The sequence below is a fragment of the Triticum aestivum genome, chromosome 5A (genome assembly GCF_018294505.1).
Source record: "Triticum aestivum cultivar Chinese Spring chromosome 5A, IWGSC CS RefSeq v2.1, whole genome shotgun sequence".
In the NCBI taxonomy this organism is placed as follows: Eukaryota; Viridiplantae; Streptophyta; class Magnoliopsida; order Poales; family Poaceae; genus Triticum; species Triticum aestivum.
The window spans coordinates 63,716,803-63,727,399 of NC_057806.1; the positions used below are offsets into that span (position 1 = coordinate 63,716,803).

Below are 10,597 nucleotides of genomic sequence, written 5' to 3' on the forward strand. Positions count from 1 at the left end.
GCCAAACTGACGCCTCTAGCGCAAGTCCGGCGTGCCCCGCCGTGTTCTGTGGTCACCGGCGACTCATCGCCGGCGTATCTGACGTGGCGTCGTCATTAGCGCTAATAACCCCATTAACTAACCCCCAGAGCCACTGACAGCCGGGCCCCACCGCCTAACTAACCGGCTAACTAAAATAGATTAGGTTTAATCTAATTGCAGTGGCCCCACGCGTCAGCTTTGACCACGCTGACGTGGCCTTTGACCCGGCCCCACCTGCCATTGACACTAAACAGCCCTGGGTCACTGACCAGTGGACCCCACTGGTCAGGTTTGACCTGGAGGCGCCCTGTTGACCTGCTGACGTCAAGGTGATGACATGCTGACGCCATAATTCATTTTCTGAAATTATTTTAATTCTAAATAATCAGAAAATTCCAGAAAATAACTAAAACTTCTAAAATTCATAGAAAATTAACCGTAACTCCAAATTAAATAATTTATATATGAAAAATTATCAGAAAAATTCAAGGAATCCATCTGTACCATTTTCATGCATGTTAGAACAACTTATCACTACTGTTTAGGGCAAATAAAGTGAATGGCATTTGAATAATCACATATGGAGTTTGAATTTGAATTTTATATTCAAACCAACTTCATTTAATCTGTTGCTAGTTGCATTAGCTCAAACACATTCATTTTGCCATGTCATGATCATGCATCATATTGTGCATTGCATTGATTGTGTTCCTTTCTGTGTTGCCGGTATTTGTCCCCTCTCGATAGACGTGATACCGATGATGTGATCGTTGACACTGATGAAGACTCAATGTTATCTTCAGAAGTGCCAGGCAAGCAAAACCCCCTTGTTCATTCCGACACAATCCTACTCTCTCGCTCCTGCTCTCTTTTACTGCATTAGGACAACAACGATTCAACTGTTACTTGCTGCGGTAGCTGAACCCCTTTATCCTCTGCATGACCTGTCATTCCACAGTAATTAGATGAAACCCACTAGCATGAGTAGGAGTTGTTTGAGCCCTGATGTGCCTACTCATTCATGCTTGTTTGTCATGCCTGCTACTGCTTAGAGTTGAGTCAGGTCTGATTCATCGGGGATGAATCAGAGGTGTGTGAACAAGTCCTACTGTGTGTGAGCTAAGTGTGTGAACACGATTTGGTAAAGGTAGCGGTGAGAGGCCATGTAGGAGTACATGGTGGGTTGTCTCATTGCAGCCTTCCTCAGGAACTGAGTTCTGTGTTTGTGATCCATGATTCAGCTACTACCACGCATTGGGCCCGAAACCAATGGACCCTCTCGGCTTCTTAATCACCCTTGTCCTCTGTCCAGGAGTTGCAAGTAGTTTCTGGTGTTTGTAGTATGCTGGAGGCCGTGCGCAGCGCTGACCGTAGGGGTGGGCTGTGATGCGGTAGGCACGTGGCCGGGTAAATCGGGCGCCCGTTTGGTGTCACGGAACCCTGTACACATCGTTTGGGGCTGTGAGCGAAACTCCGGCCGGATCTCCTCATGGATGGAACCCGAATAGGCGATAAACCTGGACTAGAGACTTGAGTGTTTAGGTAGGCCGTGGCCGACACCCACGTTGGGCTTCCGCTTGAAGGTTGCCGAGTACATGTCGTGTAAACGGCGGTAAGTGGTGAGAGCGTGTGTGAAGAAGTACACCCCTGCAGGGTTAACCTAATCTATTCGAATAGCCGTGTCCACGGAAAAGGACTTCTGGGTTGCTTATATCAGTTCATAGACAAGTGAAAGTGGATACTCTAAAAGACGCAAGATAAGCGTGAGTGCTATGGATGGCGTTCTCGTAGGGAGACGGGAGCGGATCCATAGTGGTGTATTGATATGGTGAATATGTGGACTCGTGTGCGCCACCTCAAAAAGTTACTCGCAGTCGTAGTTCAGGATAGCCACCGAGTCAAAGCTGGCTTGCTGCAGTTAAACCCCACCACCCCTTTGTTGATAATGATGCATATGTAGATAGGTCTGATGTAAGTCTTGCTGGGTACATTTGTACTCACGTTTGCCTATTTTATGTTTTTGCAGAGAGACTTCGGTCTCGCTAGTAGTTTCACGTGGACTTCGACGTTTAGCTTGATACCTCAGCTACGATCTTGTGCCCCGGCAGGATCTGATAGATAGTCAGGCTTCTCAGCCTTTTTCATTTATAGATGTCTGTACTCAGACATGATAGCTTCCGCTTGTGCTTTGACTTGTATGCTCTGAGTGTTGGGTCATGAGACCCATGTTTGTAATATCTCGCTCCTCGGAGCCTAATGAATAAAGTACTTGTGTCGTAGAGTCATGTTGTGATGCTTTGTTGTATTTGCACATATCGAGCATACTGTGTGTGTGATTGAAATGCTTGGTATGTGTGGGATCTGACTATCTAGTTGTTTATCTTTAGTAGCCTCTCTTACCGGGAAATGTCTCCTAGTGTTACCGCTGAGCCATGGTAGCTTGCTACTGCTCTGGAACACTTAGGCTGGCCGGCATGTGTCCTTCTTCGTTCCTGTGTCTGTCCCTTCGGGGAAATGTCACGCTTTGAGTACCGGAGTCCTGTTAGCCCGCTACAGCCCGGTTTACCGGAGTCCTGCTAGCCCAGTGCTACAGCCCGGACCCACTTGCTGATGACCGACACGTTCGAAGCTGGGTCATGGATGCCTGTCCCTGTAAGTCTGTGCCACTTTGGGTTTATGACTAGTCATGTCAGCCCGGGCTCTTTATCATATGGATGCTAGCGACACTATCATATACGTGAGCCAAAAGGCGCAAACGGTCCCGGGCAAAGGTAAGGCGACACCCGTGGGAACACCGTGCGTGAGGCCGCAAAGTGATATGAAGTGTTACTGGCTAGATCGATGTGACATCGAGTCGGGGTCCTGACATTACAACCGTCGCCTACTAATGGATAATGCCCTATACTACTTCCTCTCTCGCTCAACTACGAAGACGAGTTTACCACGATTTCCACCCCTCCCTCTATACCGCAGCAACACGTATTTTACACCCTTTTCAGAACGCGCTTTTCGCGCCCCAACTCTCCCTAGACGCGTGACTAATGAGCTCCGAGCTAAAACATATCGCAAATGTCAAAAATATGATGACAGGCTTAATATATATCACGCACGTGCGTTCTGTTCCTCACGTACGTACAAAAATAATTAAAAAAGGGAATGCAACATGAGGACTTCCCAGGAGGTCACCCATCCTAGTACTACTCGCGCCCAAGCACGCTTAACTTCGGAGTTCTGATGGGATCCGGTGCTTTAGTGCTGGTATGATCGCATCCGACATGTTACCCCCGGCTTCATCCCTTATGCTTCCCACTCCCACGTCCGCTACAAAGACGGCCGTATATTCTTACTACCATTACAACCATCGCCTACTAATGGATAATGCCCTATACTACTTACTCTCTCGCTTAACTACGAAGACGAGTTTACCACGATTTCCACCCCTCCCTCTATACCGCGGCAACACGTATTTTACACCCCTTTCAGAACGCGCTTTTCGCGCCCCAACTCTCCCTAGACGCGTGACTAATGAGCTCCGAGCTAAAACATATCGCAAATGTCAAAAATATGATGACAGGCTTAATATATATCACGCACGTGCGTTCTGTTCCTCACGTACGTACAAAGTAATTAAAAAAGGGAATGCAACACGAGGACTTCCCAGGAGGTCACCCATCCTAGTACTACTCTCGCCCAAGCACGCTTAACTTTTTCGGAGTTCTGATGGGATCCGGTGCTTTAGTGCTGGTATGATCGCATCCGACATGTTACCCCCGGCTTCATCCCTTATGCTTCCCACTCCCACGTCCGCTACAAAGACGGCCGTACATTGTTACTATCATTACAACCGTCGCCTACTAATGGATAATGCCCTATACTACTTACTCTCTCGCTCAACTACGAAGACGAGTTTACCACGATTTCCACCCCTCCCTCTATACCGCGGCAACACGTATTTTACACCCCTTTCAGAACGCGCTTTTCGCGCCCCAACTCTCCCTAGACGCGTGACTAATGAGCTCAGAGCTAAAACATATCACAAATGTCAAAAATATGATGACAGGCTTAATATATATCACGCACGTGCGTTCTGTTCCTCACGTACGTACAAAAATAATTAAAAAAGGGAATGCAACACGAGGACTTCCCAGGAGGTCACCCATCCTAGTACTACTCTCGCCAAAGCACGCTTAACTTCGAAGTTCTGATGGGATCCGGTGCTTTAGTGCTGGTATGATCGCATCCGACATGTTACCCCCGGCTTCATCCCTTATGCTTCCCACTCCCACGTCCGCTACAAAGACGGCCGTACATTGTTACTATCATTACAACCGTCGCCTACTAATGGATAATGCCCTATACTACTTACTCTCTCGCTCAACTACGAAGACGAGTTTACCACGATTTCCACCCCTCCCTCTATACCGCGGCAACACGTATTTTACACCCCTTTCAGAACGCGCTTTTCGCGCCCCAACTCTCCCTAGACGCGTGACTAATGAGCTCAGAGCTAAAACATATCGCAAATGTCAAAAATATGATGACAGGCTTAATATATATCACGCACGTGCGTTCTGTTCCTCACGTACGTACAAAAATAATTAAAAAAGGGAATGCAACACGAGGACTTCCCAGGAGGTCACCCATCCTAGTACTACTCTCGCCCAAGCACGCTTAACTTCGGAGTTCTGATGGGATCCGGTGCTTTAGTGCTGGTATGATCGCATCCGAGATGTTACCCCCGGCTTCATCCCTTATGCTTCCCACTCCCACGTCCGCTACAAAGACGGCCGTACATTCTTACTATCATTACAACCGTCGCCTACTAATGGATAATGCCCTATACTACTTACTCTCTCGCTCAACTACGAAGACGAGTTTACCACGATTTCCACCCCTCCCTCTATACCGCAGCAACACGTATTTTACACCCTTTTCAGAACGCGCTTTTCGCGCCCCAACTCTCCCTAGACGCGTGACTAATGAGCTCCGAGCTAAAACATATCGCAAATGTCAAAAATATGATGACAGGCTTAATATATATCACGCACGTGCGTTCTGTTCCTCACGTACGTACAAAAATAATTAAAAAAGGGAATGCAACACGAGGACTTCCCAGAAGGTCACCCATCCTAGTACTACTCTCGCCCAAGCACGCTTAACTTCGGAGTTCTAATGGGATCCGGTGCTTTAGTGCTGGTATGAACGCATCCAACATGTTACCCCCGGCTTCATCCCTTATGCTTCCCACTCCCACGTCCGCTACAAAGACGGCCGTACATTCTTACTATCATTACAACCGTCGCCTACTAATGGATAATGCCCTATACTACTTACTCTCTCGCTCAACTACGAAGACGAGTTTACCACGATTTCCACCCCTCCCTCTATACCGCAGCAACACGTATTTTACACCCTTTTCAGAACGCGCTTTTCGCGCCCCAACTCTCCCTAGACGCGTGACTAATGAGCTCCGAGCTAAAACATATCGCAAATGTCAAAAATATGATGACAGGCTTAATATATATCACGCACGTGCGTTCTGTTCCTCATGTACGTACAAAAATAATTAAAAAAGGGAATGCAACATGAGGACTTCCCAGGAGGTCACCCATCCTAGTACTACTCGCGCCCAAGCACGCTTAACTTCGGAGTTCTGATGGGATCCGATGCTTTAGTGCTGGTATGATCGCATCCGACATGTTACCCCCGGCTTCATCCCTTATGCTTCCCACTCCCACGTCCGCTACAAAGACGGCCGTATATTCTTACTACCATTACAACCGTCGCCTACTAATGGATAATGCCCTATACTACTTACTCTCTCGCTTAACTACGAAGACGAGTTTACCACGATTTCCACCCCTCCCTCTATACCGCGGCAACACGTATTTTAAACCCCTTTCAAAACGCGCTTTTCGCGCCCCAACTCTCCCTAGACGCGTGACTAATGAGCTCCGAGCTAAAACATATCGCAAATGTCAAAAATATGATGACAGGCTTAATATATATCACGCACATGCGTTCTGTTCCTCACGTACGTACAAAAATAATTAAAAAAGGGAATGCAACACGAGGACTTCCCAGGAGGGCACCCATCCTAGTACTACTCTCGCCCAAGCACGCTTAACTTTTTCGGAGTTCTGATGGGATCCGGTGCTTTAGTGCTGGTATGATCGCATCCGACATGTTACCCCCGGCTTCATCCCTTATGCTTCCCACTCCCACGTCCGCTACAAAGACGGCCGTACATTGTTACTATCATTACAACCGTCGCCTACTAATGGATAATGCCCTATACTACTTACTCTCTCGCTCAACTACGAAGACGAGTTTACCACGATTTCCACCCCTCCCTCTATACCGCGGCAACACGTATTTTACACCCCTTTCAGAACGCGCTTTTCGCGCCCCAACTCTCCCTAGACGCGTGACTAATGAGCTCAGAGCTAAAACATATCGCAAATGTCAAAAATATGATGACAGGCTTAATATATATCACGCACGTGCGTTCTGTTCCTCACGTACGTACAAAAATAATTAAAAAAGGGAATGCAACACGAGGACTTCCCAGGAGGTCACCCATCCTAGTACTACTCTCGCCCAAGCACGCTTAACTTCGGAGTTCTAATGGGATCCGGTGCTTTAGTGCTGGTATGAACGCATCCGACATGTTACCCCCGGCTTCATCCCTTATGCTTCCCACTCCCACGTCCGCTACAAAGACGGCCGTACATTCTTACTATCATTACAACTGTCGCCTACTAATGGATAATGCCCTATACTACTTACTCTCTCGCTCAACTACGAAGACGAGTTTACCACGATTTCCACCCCTCCCTCTATACCGCAGCAACACGTATTTTACACCCTTTTCAGAACGAGCTTTTCGCGCCCCAACTCTCCCTAGACGCGTGACTAATGAGCTCCGAGCTAAAACATATCGCAAATGTCAAAAATATGATGACAGGCTTAATATATATCACGCACGTGCGTTCTGTTCCTCATGTACGTACAAAAATAATTAAAAAAGGGAATGCAACATGAGGACTTCCCAGGAGGTCACCCATCCTAGTACTACTCGCGCCCAAGCACGCTTAACTTCGGAGTTCTGATGGGATCCGATGCTTTAGTGCTGGTATGATCGCATCCGACATGTTACCCCCGGCTTCATCCCTTATGCTTCCCACTCCCACGTCCGCTACAAAGACGGCCGTATATTCTTACTACCATTACAACCGTCGCCTACTAATGGATAATGCCCTATACTACTTACTCTCTCGCTCAACTACGAAGACGAGTTTACCACGATTTCCACCCCTCCCTCTATACCGCGGCAACACGTATTTTACACCCCTTTCAAAACGCGCTTTTCGCGCCCCAACTCTCCCTAGACGCGTGACTAATGAGCTCCGAGCTAAAACATATCGCAAATGTCAAAAATATGATGACAGGCTTAATATATATCACGCACGTGCGTTCTGTTCCTCACGTACGTACAAAAATAATTAAAAAAGGGAATGCAACACGAGGACTTCCCAGGAGGTCACCCATCCTAGTACTACTCTCGCCCAAGCACGCTTAACTTTTTCGGAGTTCTGATGGGATCCGGTGCTTTAGTGCTGGTATGATCGCATCCGACATGTTACCCCCGGCTTCATCCCTTATGCTTCCCACTCCCACGTCCGCTACAAAGACGGCCGTACATTGTTACTATCATTACAACCGTCGCCTACTAATGGATAATGCCCTATACTACTTACTCTCTCGCTCAACTACGAAGACGAGTTTACCACGATTTCCACCCCTCCCTCTATACCGCGGCAACACGTATTTTACACCCCTTTCAGAACGCGCTTTTCGCGCCCCAACTCTCCCTAGACGCGTGACTAATGAGTTCAGAGCTAAAACATATCGCAAATGTCAAAAATATGATGACAGGCTTAATATATATCACGCACGTGCGTTCTGTTCCTCACGTACGTACAAAAATAATTAAAAAAGGGAATGCAACACGAGGACTTCCCAGGAGGTCACCCATCCTAGTACTACTCTCGCCCAAGCACGCTTAACTTCGGAGTTCTGATGGGATCCGGTGCTTTAGTGCTGGTATGATCGCATCCGACATGTTACCCCCGGCTTCATCCCTTATGCTTCCAACTCCCACGTCCGCTACAAAGACGGCTGTACATTCTTACTACCATTACAACCGTCGCCTACTAATGGATAATGCCCTATACTACTTACTCTCTCGCTCAACTACGAAGACGAGTTTACCACGATTTCCACCCCTCCCTCTATACCGCGGCAACACGTATTTTACACCCCTTTCAGAACGCGCTTTTCGCCCCCCAACTCTCCCTAGACGTGTGACTAATGAGCTCCGAGCTAAAACATATCGCAAATGTCAAAAATATGATGACAGGCTTAATATATATCACGCACGTGCGTTCTGTTCCTCACGTACTTACAAAAATAATTAAAAAAGGGATTGCAACACGAGGCCTTCCCAGGAGGTCACCCATCCTAGTACTACTCTCGCCCAAGCACGCTTAACTTCGGAGTTTTGATGGGATCCGGTGCTTTAGTGCTGGTATGATCGCATCCGACATGTTACCCCCGGCTTCATCCCTTATGCTTCCCACTCCCACGTCCGCTACAAAGACGGCCGTACATTCTTACTATCATTACAACCGTCGCCTACTAATGGATAATGCCCTATACTACTTACTCTCTCGCTCAACTACGAAGACGAGTTTACCACGATTTCCACCCCTCCCTCTATACCGCAGCAACACCTATTTTACACCCCTTTCAGAACGCGCTTTTCGTGCCCCAACTCTCCCTAGACGCGTGACTAATGAGCTCCGAGCTAAAACATATCGCAAATGTCAAAAATATGATGACAGGCTTAATATATATCACGCACGTGCGTTCTGTTCCTCACGTACGTACAAAAATAATTAAAAAAGGGAATGCAACACGAGGACTTCCCAAGAGGTCACCCATCCTAGTACTACTCTCGCCCAAGCACGCTTAACTTTGGAGTTTTGATGGGATCCGGTGCTTTAGTGCTGGTATGATCGCATCCGACATGTTACCCCCGGCTTCATCCCTTATGCTTCCCACTCTCACGTCCGCTACAAAGACGGCCGTACATTGTTACTACCATTACAACCGTCGCCTACTAATGGATAATGCCCTATACTACTTACTCTCTCGCTCAACTACGAAGACGAGTTTACCACGATTTCCACCCCTCCCTCTATACCGCGGCAACACGTATTTTACACCCCTTTCAGAACACGCTTTTCGCGCCCCAACTCTCCCTAGACGCGTGACTAATGAGCTCCGAGCTAAAACATATCGCAAATGTCAAAAATATGATGACAGGCTTAATATATCACGCACATGCGTTCTGTTCCTCACGTACGTACAAAAATAATTAAAAAAGGGAATGCAACACGAGGACTTCCCAGGAGGTCACCCATCCTAGTACTACTCTCGCCCAAGCACGCTTAACTTCGGAGTTTTGATGGGATCCGGTGCTTTAGTGCTGGTATGATCGCATCCGACATGTTACCCCCGGCTTCATCCCTTATGCTTCCCACTCCCACGTCCGCTACAAAGACGGCCGTATATTCTTACTACCATTACAACCGTCGCCTACTAATGGATAATGCCCTATACTACTTACTCTCTCGCTTAACTACGAAGACGAGTTTACCACGATTTCCACCCCTCCCTCTATACCGCGGCAACACGTATTTTACACCCCTTTCAAAACGCGCTTTTCGCGCCCCAACTCTCCCTAGACGCGTGACTAATGAGCTCCGAGCTAAAACATATCGCAAATGTCAAAAATATGATGACAGGCTTAATATATATCACGCACGTGCGTTCTGTTCCTCACGTACATACAAAAATAATTAAAAAAGGGAATGCAACACGAGGACTTCCCAGGAGGTCACCCATCCTAGTACTACTCTCGCCCAAGCACGCTTAACTTTTTCGGAGTTCTGATGGGATCCGGTGCTTTAGTGCTGGTATGATCGCATCCGACATGTTACCCCCGGCTTCATCCCTTATGCTTCCCACTCCCACGTCCGCTACAAAGACGGCCGTACATTGTTTCTATCATTACAACCGTCGCCTACTAATGGATAATGCCCTATACTACTTACTCTCTCGCTCAACTACGAAGACGAGTTTACCACGATTTCCACCCCTCCCTCTATACCGCGGCAACACGTATTTTACACCCCTTTCAGAACGCGCTTTTCGCGCCCCAACTCTCCCTAGACGCGTGACTAATGAGCTCAGAGCTAAAACATATCGCAAATGTCAAAAATATGATGACAGGCTTAATATATATCACGCACGTGCATTCTGTTCCTCACGTACGTACAAAAATAATTAAAAAAGGGAATGCAACACGAGGACTTCCCAAGAGGTCACCCATCCTAGTACTACTCTCGCCCAAGCACGCTTAACTTCGGAGTTCTGATGGGATCCGGTGCTTTAGTGCTGGTATGATCGCATCCGACATGTTACCCCCGGCTTCATCCCTTATGCTTCC

At 47.6% G+C, this 10,597-nt stretch overlaps 16 non-coding genes across 16 annotated transcripts; all 16 read right to left on the reverse strand.

The window, feature by feature from the left end:
• Positions 1-3,174: 3,174 nt before the first annotated feature.
• Positions 3,175-3,293, reverse strand: LOC123109749 (5S ribosomal RNA). The gene has a single exon (XR_006452988.1). It is a non-coding gene; the product is annotated as a 5S ribosomal RNA (ribosomal RNA).
• Positions 3,294-3,657: 364 nt separating this feature from the next.
• Positions 3,658-3,779, reverse strand: LOC123108645 (5S ribosomal RNA). The gene has a single exon (XR_006451971.1). It is a non-coding gene; the product is annotated as a 5S ribosomal RNA (ribosomal RNA).
• A 365-nt stretch (positions 3,780-4,144) lies between these two features.
• Positions 4,145-4,263, reverse strand: LOC123108653 (5S ribosomal RNA). Its single transcript, XR_006451979.1, has one exon. It is a non-coding gene; the product is annotated as a 5S ribosomal RNA (ribosomal RNA).
• A 365-nt stretch (positions 4,264-4,628) lies between these two features.
• LOC123108708 (5S ribosomal RNA) lies at positions 4,629-4,747 on the reverse strand. Its single transcript, XR_006452035.1, has one exon. It is a non-coding gene; the product is annotated as a 5S ribosomal RNA (ribosomal RNA).
• A 365-nt stretch (positions 4,748-5,112) lies between these two features.
• Positions 5,113-5,231, reverse strand: LOC123109634 (5S ribosomal RNA). Its single transcript, XR_006452868.1, has one exon. It is a non-coding gene; the product is annotated as a 5S ribosomal RNA (ribosomal RNA).
• Positions 5,232-5,596: 365 nt separating this feature from the next.
• LOC123108683 (5S ribosomal RNA) lies at positions 5,597-5,715 on the reverse strand. The gene has a single exon (XR_006452009.1). It is a non-coding gene; the product is annotated as a 5S ribosomal RNA (ribosomal RNA).
• A 365-nt stretch (positions 5,716-6,080) lies between these two features.
• Positions 6,081-6,202, reverse strand: LOC123108738 (5S ribosomal RNA). Its single transcript, XR_006452064.1, has one exon. It is a non-coding gene; the product is annotated as a 5S ribosomal RNA (ribosomal RNA).
• Positions 6,203-6,567: 365 nt separating this feature from the next.
• Positions 6,568-6,686, reverse strand: LOC123109562 (5S ribosomal RNA). The gene has a single exon (XR_006452792.1). It is a non-coding gene; the product is annotated as a 5S ribosomal RNA (ribosomal RNA).
• Positions 6,687-7,051: 365 nt separating this feature from the next.
• On the reverse strand, positions 7,052-7,170 carry LOC123108685 (5S ribosomal RNA). The gene has a single exon (XR_006452011.1). It is a non-coding gene; the product is annotated as a 5S ribosomal RNA (ribosomal RNA).
• A 365-nt stretch (positions 7,171-7,535) lies between these two features.
• On the reverse strand, positions 7,536-7,657 carry LOC123108648 (5S ribosomal RNA). Its single transcript, XR_006451973.1, has one exon. It is a non-coding gene; the product is annotated as a 5S ribosomal RNA (ribosomal RNA).
• Positions 7,658-8,022: 365 nt separating this feature from the next.
• On the reverse strand, positions 8,023-8,141 carry LOC123108720 (5S ribosomal RNA). Its single transcript, XR_006452047.1, has one exon. It is a non-coding gene; the product is annotated as a 5S ribosomal RNA (ribosomal RNA).
• A 365-nt stretch (positions 8,142-8,506) lies between these two features.
• LOC123108679 (5S ribosomal RNA) lies at positions 8,507-8,625 on the reverse strand. Its single transcript, XR_006452004.1, has one exon. It is a non-coding gene; the product is annotated as a 5S ribosomal RNA (ribosomal RNA).
• Positions 8,626-8,990: 365 nt separating this feature from the next.
• Positions 8,991-9,109, reverse strand: LOC123108656 (5S ribosomal RNA). The gene has a single exon (XR_006451982.1). It is a non-coding gene; the product is annotated as a 5S ribosomal RNA (ribosomal RNA).
• A 363-nt stretch (positions 9,110-9,472) lies between these two features.
• On the reverse strand, positions 9,473-9,591 carry LOC123109667 (5S ribosomal RNA). The gene has a single exon (XR_006452907.1). It is a non-coding gene; the product is annotated as a 5S ribosomal RNA (ribosomal RNA).
• A 365-nt stretch (positions 9,592-9,956) lies between these two features.
• On the reverse strand, positions 9,957-10,078 carry LOC123108649 (5S ribosomal RNA). The gene has a single exon (XR_006451974.1). It is a non-coding gene; the product is annotated as a 5S ribosomal RNA (ribosomal RNA).
• A 365-nt stretch (positions 10,079-10,443) lies between these two features.
• LOC123109248 (5S ribosomal RNA) lies at positions 10,444-10,562 on the reverse strand. The gene has a single exon (XR_006452529.1). It is a non-coding gene; the product is annotated as a 5S ribosomal RNA (ribosomal RNA).
• Positions 10,563-10,597: the final 35 nt, after the last annotated feature.